We start from the raw sequence: 11405 nt of genomic DNA, 5'->3' as shown, positions 1-11405 counted from the left end.
GAGATGAGATCTGAAGGAGGTGGTGATTGCAACTAGGGTTTGGTAATGGTAGGCTCTGATACCATGTTGAATAAGAGAACTTAATTGAGGTCTAGCCTCTTCATTTAGATTTTATAGGAGGAATGTACAATAATTTACTCTTAAAGATAAGGCCTAATTGACAACTCATTGACATCCTAATTACATTTATTCCAACAACTATAATTATTATCAAGTTTCCCCAAATATATTATTAAAAACTCATGCTAGTATTTTGTGACAAAATCAAATTAAGCATGGCCACTATTAATTCATTTTTAGAAGTTTTGAAGTAGGAATTCAAGAATAATTCATTGACAAGTGTATAAATATAGTTTTTCTTGGTCCATTTTACGTAATAGTTATTCTTTTGGGCCCAAGTTATGACTAGTCATAAGCAACACCCACCAAACTACTTAAGGAAAGCAGATAGAGATGCATGAGTTAAACCAGTAAAGAAGAAAACCACAACATATATTGGGGGGGGGGGGGGGGAGGAATCCAATAAACTTCATGTTTTAAGGCTGACAACAAAACCAGTGTTTACATTACAGCCATTAGCAGGGCCAGGAATTCAGCTGGTTGTGGGGGCACGTGGCAACCAATAGTTGAATATAGTTCTTAAATCTTTGCTTGAAAACGTGCTTATGTTTTTCTTCAACCTGAAATGCTGCATAAAGCCTCTTTCTGTGATCAGTCAATGAAGGCATTCTGGTTTCCAGCACATCTCTCTCTATTAAAGCCAGAAAGGAAAATGGTACCTTGGCAAGAGGAATCCATTTCATTAGCAACTCTAAATTGTTGCAACCAGCACAAAATACTAAATACGAACACCTAATGCAGGGAGAACAGAGAATAACACCAACATGCAAAATATATTGAGGAAAATGGTTTGGCGTACTAGAAATATAAGTACCTGTGAGTTTCCTTTGGATCTCAATGTACTTTTCCTTTTCTCCATCCCTCTTTTCCTCCCTTGCTCTATGACAACTAGAAAGGTATGAACACTTGCTGCTTCTTTGGGATATGAAGCTGCCCTAGATCACATTAAGTACTTTAAAACCACGAGTTTATATCCTTTAAAGTTCAAGAATGAACTGGCTTGTAAGGAACTACAGAATATTTTCAGATATGTGAAGAATCGTATGGTGTCTATTCCATTATACAAAGTAATCAAAACTGTAATTGGATACTATTTCTTAAGGCACCATGATAGTTCCAGAATTGCATACTTCCATTTGCGTCAACTCCAGAGAATGTCTCCCTGAAAATAAAACCTTTCTTTAGAAATTGCAAGTTAAAAGACATCCAGAGGAAAAAGATTTCAAACTCTCATAAATTACAGGGTAGTATCCATTTTATTCTTTTTGCAGAAAATGTGTACTAATACATAATATATATATCACTAATCATTACCACAGTCTTCTCTTCGTTCTTTTTGTTTGTTTGGACTAAGTAAACTCTAGCACCAAGAACTAAGACGACAAATTGACTAATATGATGAGATAATTATAATAAATAGTTTCTTATGTTAGTAAACAGTCTCAAGATATGTGGAAATTTAGTACTGGCTTTGACATGTTTAGATCAGCATTGGATAATGTCACCTTTCTTTTTAGACTGCAACAGAGGAGACCTAAAAAATGTGAAAACCAATGCTTTCATTTATAAGAAATAAATTTGAGGGTGAGCCTTGGTAGCAATTGTAATGTTACTCTTTTATGACTGAAGGCACTCTTTTTGCAAAAAGCAAATGACCCTCCCCGACCCTTGAAAAGTGGAGAGCCTCATGCATGGATGCCCATTTATAAGCAATTAATATATGGGAAATTATTTATATGAACAAGAAACAAAACAATTAACCACAGAAACAGTACAATAAGATTGATTACTCTTTTTATTTTTGTAAAATGAGACATTTCTCTTATGCAAGCAAAGCAAAATCCTATAGCTTGCAGCAAAGAATAAATGTGGATTGATCACCATTTTCAAACGTCAGTATGTAATTGGTTCCAAAACTTCATTTTTTCATAGTTGCTTCACAAGAAAATGCATCAAAGAGGAATCAGGAAACCACCTATATGCTTGAGAGAAAGGAAAAGGAAATAAAAGGCCGCCTACGCATCTACACACTATTTGCATCATAGTTTTCAAACATCAGCATGTAATTGGTAGTTGATAAGTCATTTTTATATGCGACCACAGTGTTCGTTTGGTTTCCTAAAGTTAGTGTTGGCTATGATGAGCTCATATGTCATGAAAAAAAATTCAAAATAGCTTTGCCCCTATTATTTTTTTTTTCTCCAAATCCATAACTTCCATGCAACTCAAGACCATTCCAATCACCTCTTATAATAATTTTCTGTTCTTTAGGTATTTTTTGTGCAAAATAATTTAAGTCTTTCCAAAAATTTTCTCTTTATCTCGTCTCCTAACCTAACTTTTGTTGCATATGCATTAACAATATTAATAGTCTCTTATTATAAAACAACTTTAGCGACAATAACCATGTCTCCTATTCTCTTCACATTCATGACTCCATTTAAAGTTTTGTCCATAATAATCATTACTCCATTCTTTGCACAATCATTCTCTAAGTACCAAAGTTTATATCAAGATTATGTTAACATTTTAACATTTTCTCCAATCCACCTTGTCCCTTAGAGGTATATATATTAATTTTTTTTCCTAATTATCACATCTACTACTTTAGGTTTTTCTATCAAAATTTAGATATTCTATTATTTGATCCGTAATCTACAATCTTGGACTAACTTCTTTATTCGCATCCATCCATGGAAATGCAAAAACTCTTGTAGATTAACATTACATTTGGGCATTGAGTTGACGACCCTTACTCATTGTCCACTACACTCAAACACGTTGCTAAATAGGTTACACCTCATCAATTTTCTCATTCATCTATAATTCAAGATGTTTCATCATGCATCATGATCAGTTGCACTTTATCCTAACAAAGTTAGGGTTAGTGACATAACAATTGACTTCTAAAAGTCACATTGACAATACAAATTCATGAAAAAAAATAGTGACAAAATTTTATTAGATACCCTTCCTAATACAACCCTCTAGTAAAGGAATGACAAGATAAAGTTCCAAAATCATCTTCATATGAAAAATTTTCATGAAATAGGGTAAATGAAGATAACTGATATGATTGTATTCAATCACATAGTTGATATTGTAAAACCAACTAGTACAATATGAAACATGGCAATAAGTCAAGATGTTTGATCCAACAAATTTTACACTAGTCATTAGCTATCTAACACAACATTTCTTCTTTAGGGGTTTGCATAGTTTGGTCACACCCCAGAATATTTTAAAATGTTTGAAGCTTTAAGAAAATAAATGTGAATTTAATTTGGAGAATAATTTATTTAGCCAAGTGAATGGGTCAAACAGCTTAAATATGCCTATTTATCTATGCATAATATATATTTATACATATAAAATAATAAAGTATAAATTATATAGAATTAAACAAAAAAAATAAAATATATAAGGAAAGGGGAAGCCCAGCAAGCTGGCTCATGTGCTAGCCCCCCCCCACACCAGGGACCACGGCTGCGGCTTGCTGCACCAAGGGGCTGCCTTGGGGCTTCCTTCCCTTTTCTCTTTTTTCTCATGTGTATATTGACACATTTTATAAGGAAAGAAGATTTTAAAAGATAAAAAGAAATAAAAAACTCCTAAGTTAATTGACTTTTTATGATAAAAATTAGGGGTCCTATAAAATGGGAGATTAGGGCATGGTCTTCCACTTGAGGAAGTCGAAGCAAGTGTAAGAAAAGAGAAAAATAGAGAAGGGATGCAAGAAGAGAGAAAATTAGTGAAGGGAAGAGAAGCTTCATCAACGCTACCAAGGAGAGGCTGGGAAGCTAGGAAGAACAAGCAAGATAAATGAGTTTTTCTCACAACTCTTACTTCGTGGTTTTTTTCATGTTGCATAAAAAATTGATTTTGGAAATGTACCATGTTTGGCTTTTCATTTGCATCTATAGTCATGTATGGCCATGCTATTTTTGCTCTACACTGCGCTTAGGGCACTAGTTAAGAAAATTCTTGGAAGCATGCCAACATTGTCACAAGTTGTATTGCGGAGTAGAAATTTGCATTCTCTTTCACGCACATTTTATATAAAGGCTTATTTTTGGGAGTTTCTCACTTAAAGGTTCATCTTCTAACTTGAATTTATCCCATATAATATTCAAATGTTCTAGGGGGTGCTGGTAGGGTTCAAAGGAAAAAGAAGTTCTTGAACTGCAGGTTATGGAAGCTTCATTATTTTTGTGGCATGTTATGTTTTGTAGATGCTATACATGTTTTTATGTGACACACTAGAAAAATGTATATATTTTATTTTGGTGACATCAAGTGTATCAAACATGCCAAAATCGTGACTAGATTTTCATTTAAGGCATATCATTCTATTTTGATGGAAATGAATGACATTTACATTCATATCTTAAGTTGTAGTGATTTAAAAATTTATTCTAAGGATATCTAAAGATTTGGAACTTTCAAAAAGTCTCTTCTTTTTTTTTACTGTTCTTTTAAATTCGGTATTTCAAAACGAATAAAAAATTTAAACTCTATAATACAAGTTATAAATTAAACTGGGTTCAATCAATGAAGATGAACGCACAAACAAAGACCTTACCTTGATAAACTAAACTATTAGGTTCAAGGGTAGATAAATAAGATTTTGATGATAACAAAAATAATCTTATAATATAAATTTATTTTAATTAACTTATTTCAAAGAAAAAATTATATTTATAGTATATATGCATCTTAGGTCAACTGGTATTTTATCTAAGTCGACTGAAGTGAGACAGTATGCTTGATTTTCGTATAATGTTATTTAGGTTGACTAAAGTTGGCCAGAATGTTGGCCTCATGTCTTAGGTCGACCTAATCTTCAACTGAAGTTGTGATTTTGGTCATTGGACAACTTTGGTCGACCCAAATTGTGCCTTCAATCGACCGAAATTCAACATTCGTTTTTTAATGTCATTATTTCTACACATTTTTCTATTGCACGCGAAGTGTATAAGTTTTTAAATGTGATTTTGTCTTGTTCCTCAATGTCATAGATTGATTCTCTCTTGTTAATTATATAATCTATTGCTAGAGAATAATATTTCTTCAGCTCTCACAAATTGACTTTTGTGTAGAAATCTCTCGGCTGTGTTCTAAGTTATCAATAGATGCTAGCTGGAGCTGAAGAATTTAAAGATTTCTTTTGAAATTCAAATGTTGATTCGTCCTTTCTATGTAACAGCTATTTTATCTGATATTATGTATATATAGAATATGAGTATGAAGGAGAAAGTAAGACAAAAAAATACAACACAGTGAACAAACTTGACAGAAGCATTTAAACAAAGGTGAGAAGGTTCAAGTGTTGCAGGCTTGCTGGCTGGTAGAATTCTCAATTGTTGGTAACTTGTTTGAGATTGTTTTTGCTATAAGTTTGTTATTATTACTCATCTATTGTGAGGAGATTGTATTTGATAACTGTGTACTAGTGGTTCTTGCTTAGGGTAATGGATTATATGTTGGCTTTAACTCCAATTAAAAACTAGTGTTGATTTTTTCTAGTGGAATCTCAAGTTAAATCTTGAGAGTCTCAAGATCAGTCTTGAGAGAGAGAAGTAGGCTCGTAAGAGTTCGAATCTCTATAAAAATTCTCGTGGTCTCTATATTACAATCACTAGTTAATAAGATAACAGGTTAAAGAGTTTTCAAAAAGAGTAAAAAAATAATAATTTTAGAAAAAACCAATTCACCCATCTCCCCTCTTGGATATTTATCTGGGTAACATAAACCAAACATAAGAGTTTAGGTGAAAATGCAAGGCCATAAAAGGTAACCTTCCTAAGCGTCGCTTAGGAGAATAATCTCTAGTGAGTTTAGGAAAAATAAATAATAAATAATGAAAATAAAAATTCAAGCGAATAAAGATTTTGAAAGCAAGATGTAAATTGTAAAGATCACCAAAGGGCCCTCACGGGAAATGTTTTCAAAAAAAAAAGAAAACCCAACTTATGATGTGGAAACACACTCTGAAAAGAGAAGTGTTTCAGGTCTAATCTATTAAACCAAGCCATATCAATTTAGTTTGGTTCCACATTAAGTTTTTTTTCAAAAAATAAAAATAAGAAAAATTATATGTTTCAATTTGTGTCATAAAAATTTTGAAACCAAAACATAATTATATAATATAATATATAATATTTACCTAAAAAGCTATCTTGCACCAACAAAATATTTTAACGATAAATTTCTTAGCCATTTCTTTTTTTTTAATGTGCATAGAAATTTTATACAAATAATTTTTTGCTTTAACTTTTCACAAAAAATGTGAATTGTTGTTTACTTTTTCTAATTATTAACATAATTCTGACATTGTCCAAACCATAGTTTGAACCAAACCAAACCGTAATTTTAGGTCTGGGCCTTGGTTTCACTACTAAAAATGGTTCTGCTTGGAATATATTCAAAACCATAATTTATAGTTTGGATTCTATATTCTTTCAAACCAGATCGTGCACACCCCCAACCTGTTTCATCCATGCTTGAGATGTAAATTGGAGGAACACCTTCAATAACTACACAAATAGTAAATAAACACTCATATTACAACAACACACCAGGCCTTCCCACTAGGTGGAATAGATACAAGAGATTTACGAAGTTCAATACAACATGACTACCAAATGAGAAAGATAATTACACAAAAAATTAAATATTATAACAGATTGAAAATTCTCTTAGAAATACCCTTAATATGATAAATTCTGGTTACATAAACAAGAATTGAAACTTTAGGAGGTTTTGGTTTTGTTACCATTTTTAGTTCTTTGTCATTTTTCTTAAATAAAAAATAAAAAAGGCATTGATTGAGAAAGGGCATGGATTTTATTTTTTGGAAAACACTAAAATTTCTTTTCTTTTTTTCCTTTTATTTTTGTTTCTTTTTTCAAACGGTCAAGTTTCATTTGACTTTTTACTACAACTTCGAAGAAGAAGGAGAAGAAGAAGAAAAAGAATAAAAACAGACGAATCATGTTGAATGACTATGTTTCAAACAACATTATGCAAAACGTTATGCAACAAAAAATAAACACATACAAATTTACATACACCTACAAACTGACAATAATATGAAACAAGCCCGCCCTTATTAAGTTCTAGATATGATGGTTATGCAAAACTTTATTTTGCAAAAGTTATCTGTATTATGAGATAGCTTTAGGCTGCCAACTCAAGCCCACAAAGGCTCAGGCTTGTTTGTTCAAAATTTTGTCAAGCTTAGGATCAAGCTGAAATTGAGCTCATGGCTCAAGTTTTAATTAAAAGTTTATAGTATACTCATTTATTTATATTAAATGAGCTTCAAATAGGCTTTTGCATGAGCTCTAAATCTAATGCTTATTTTCAGCTCCATTTCAGGCTTGTTTATGTAGAATATAAAAAATTAATGTATTTCAATATATATTTATATTTTTAATAATATAGATAAGATGATGGGAAAAAAAAGATAATATGACAAAAGAACTCAATTGTAAAAATACATTATTTCAAAATGGGCCACAAATGAGCTTACAAACAAGCTACAGATGAGCCATTATATAAGCTATAAACGAGCTTACAATCAAGCACCTAAATGATGTCGTGTATGAGTCCAAACAAGCTGGGCACCCTCAAGCTCAGGCTTGACTCGTTTACATTTAAGTTTATTTATTAACTAATTAAATAAGCTTGATCAAGCCAAGTTTCAAGCTGTTCGTGAGCAACTCTATTTATTTGCAGCCCTAGATAGCTAACGACAACTTTAAACAAGCAAAAGCACTTTTGCTTATCTCAAATGATGCTTGTGCTGTCAAATTTACGTACACAGGCATGAATTTTAGAATGCTAATATTCAAATTAATCATGTACCTGAGTTAATCACAATAATCTTCAAGTTGTTGATGATTTCTACGAAATCTGCAACACTTGTGAAGTTAGTGCTTCCCCTCCTCTCACGCATAAGATAATGGTTTCAATGGGGTGAGTCAATTAAGATTTCACCCCTGCAATAGGGTGAAAACCTATCCAATATTTATAATGATCTGTTTTTAACCACTGCCTTAAGTGTAAATGAAATTCGAATAGGAAGATATAGAATTGTTGATTAGTGATTAAATAATGACAGTAGCATACGTTAGGGAGTTAAGAGCCTCGTCGGCGGCCGGGGGCACCTGTGTGTCCAATAGCAAGACGATTTTTGACGAATTGCCATGGACCTTTCAGAATCTGCTCGAATCTACAAAAGTGCACTTAGTGTTTTAAAACGGGCTAGGTGCCAGTGGGGCGCCAGATGAGGCCTAGCGCCTAGGCGGCGCTTAGGAAAAATATGTATATATTTTTAATTTTAATTATTTGATGTTATTTAAGATGAACAGGCAACAACAACGGCAAGATGATGCTTGCTGCTTGCTGCAATCAGTAAGGAGGAAGATGGCTTGCTACAAGCAAGGAGCAAGGACGAAGATGGCGCAGCAAGCAGCAAGGAGCAAGGCGACAAGTCCAGGCCGCCCACGACCCAGGCGGCCTGGGCCTCCTAGGCGCCGATCGGGCCCCATTAATCGGGCTGGCGCCTAGGGGGGCCGATTTGGCCTTAATCGCGGCGGCCAAGGGCCGCCTCGGCCTAGCGCCTAGGCGGCCGAACACTTAAACGACTGGAAAGTGTCGAGATTATGCGTAAGTTAAGACCACGATACAACATTGAAGAATCATGCATACACGCAGGACAGATATACGTGCATATATATAGAGAGAGAGAGACAGAGAGAGAGAGTACACTTGAGAAACGAAGAGAAGACTTGGAAATCGAGGAAGCAGGGGAAAACAGACCGCCTTCTTTCTTTCAATCTCTTCTACAGTTAAGCTCCGTTGTAGTTTCAGGTTTAATTCCTCCGCTATTTGTTCCGTGTTTATAAATTTTGAACTAAATCACGAGAAAGGATAAACTACATTTACACCCCTCAAGTTAGACAAAATTGCAGTGACCGCACCATACTATTTTGTCTTCGTAATTTTTTATTTTTTTTTTTAAAATACTACTTGTACAAATAAGTAGATTATCAAGAAAACGATCGAAGGTGCTAAATCACAAAAATGCCCTTACCCAATTTACAAATTCACCACCCTTGTCTTTGGTTCTCATCTCTTCTCGATCATGGCCATTTCCAGCAAGTTCCGTCTTACCTCATCGTTGTCCCGCGTCACCTCACGATGTGTCTCGCCACATTCACATCGCTTTTTGATGCGCCTCGTCGCCTTCATCTCACCTTACGTCACCTCGCAATGTGTCTCACCTCGCCGACCTTCGATACATCCTATTATCGCCCCGTTGCAGCGCCTCACACGATCACCGTTGCATCCTGTCGTCGCTTCACTGTAGCGCCTCGCACTAACCGCCGCTACATCATCTGGTCACTTTGTCGCTGCCACTTCTAGATGAAGCCAAGCTTCATCCTAGATGAAACCTGGTTATACTTTATGAATTAAGCTTGATCAGGCTTAATTCGCTTATTAAACCCGATTAGGCTTTATGAATTAAGCCTGATCGAGCTTAATTGGCAGATTAAACCCTGGTCGAGGTTCATCCAGGATGAAGTCCAGACTTCATCATCGAATAAAGTCCGATTCGATCATCAAATTTATACATATTTTCGGTACATGTAGCATAGTCATTTTTTTTTCACCACCCTAATTTTGTCTCATCTCTTTCCTTTCTTTATGTGTGTACCTGGTGTTAATTAATAATTTATTGTTTATTGTTTTAGAAATATAAATCCATTTTATTCAATTTTGCCTTTTTTGTCATGATAATTATTTATCTATATTTTAAATTATTAATAATATTGGTAACGCTGACTGTTGCCCCAAATGTACTATATTTCCAGATAATGTGTATTTTTCATAACTTGTTTTTTAGATTCAAAATAATTTTATTAGTTGATAGAGTATCATAAAACATAATAAATGATATTGTAAACATAATCCATTTATCATCAACCAATAATTCTTTTTTGATTTGACAATAAAATGTAATAATATACATTATCTAAAGTTAAGATGCATTTAGGAGTATTAGTTTTCCATTTAAATTGTTTTTTCCTGTCTTGTAAATTATAAATTATTTATTATTTATTTTTATAATACGAGGTATTTAGATATTCCAACCAACTAATTTTTATGAGTCAATACAATATGTGTCGTCTAAATGATCTAGTCAAAACTTCATTATATGGTAGGTGAAGTCTTGTAACAGTCACAATAAACACGTAATGTTTGCATAGATTTTACTACTTAGCGTAATAAATGAAGTACCACACCAATCAAACCTAATATCCTAGATACCCTATCGTGGATTGTGGATGGTGTGTTCCTAATGAGATTCGATTTTGGCCCCGACAATAAATTATAAATTATTGTAATATTATATTTTTTTATATTGTTAAAAAATATCAAATTTCAAGCATACCTAATTGATTGGGATATTCAAATTGAAGAACCATCCATGTTAAATTCATTGATTATATTTCATGAATAATTTTCCGATAAGTAAAATAAATGATAAACAAATAAAAAATAAAAATAAAAATAAAAATAAAAATAAAAGACATTCAGAGTATACTATCATTGTTGTCAGCATTTGTGGTCAATGAATGAGATAATGGAGAATAAGTGAAAAAATATCTTGTTATGTCACATTTGGTTGCACCACACGAGGGTGATTTGGGTATTTAAAAAAATTATTTTGAAGGTTAATTTTTTAAAACTAGGGAGTAAGAATAATTATGAAAATGTGACAATTAAAGTGCAATATAATATAAATATTTAAATATATATATAAATAAATATAATAGATAACAAAATTTTATAGTGATTTGACTGTCCTAAACCTCATGCACTACTAACTTTTTAAGCCATTTTCAACCCATCTTCTGACGAGTGATCAATATTTTTTAAATCTTAATGAATTATATTCTCATTTTAGTTTTATATTTATACTTAAAATAAATAATTATTTGCATTACATATTATTACAGGATGAAGTAAGGAAGTTGACTTCTACAATTAATTAGGGGCATAAATCAAAGATGTTGGATTATTCATTATTGTTGCTCAAATTCATGGGCAAACTATGGAGTCTAGAGAATATTTAAAGTGCACTTGGCCCAACTATCAAATAGAATCCAACATAAGAAAGGCCCAAAACCAACCAAAGGCCCAACAAAGCCCAATTTGTAGAAGACTTTTATTTGTTTTGTATTTTTTTTAAGTGATTTACCACCTAAAGTCTT

At 32.9% G+C, this 11405-nt stretch overlaps 1 long non-coding RNA gene across 1 annotated transcript; it reads right to left on the bottom strand.

Annotated features, from left to right (window-relative positions):
- Positions 1–520: 520 nt before the first annotated feature.
- On the bottom strand, positions 521–9003 carry LOC127813848 (uncharacterized). Its single transcript, XR_008026234.1, has 4 exons — positions 8894–9003; positions 1251–1282; positions 935–1050; positions 521–779 (listed from the first exon to the last, which is right to left on the bottom strand). It is a non-coding gene; the product is annotated as an uncharacterized LOC127813848 (long non-coding RNA).
- Positions 9004–11405: the final 2402 nt, after the last annotated feature.

Source organism: Diospyros lotus, chromosome 12 (assembly GCF_014633365.1).
Source record: "Diospyros lotus cultivar Yz01 chromosome 12, ASM1463336v1, whole genome shotgun sequence".
Taxonomy (NCBI): Eukaryota; Viridiplantae; Streptophyta; class Magnoliopsida; order Ericales; family Ebenaceae; genus Diospyros; species Diospyros lotus.
This window is presented reverse-complemented; position numbering and strand designations above follow the sequence as displayed.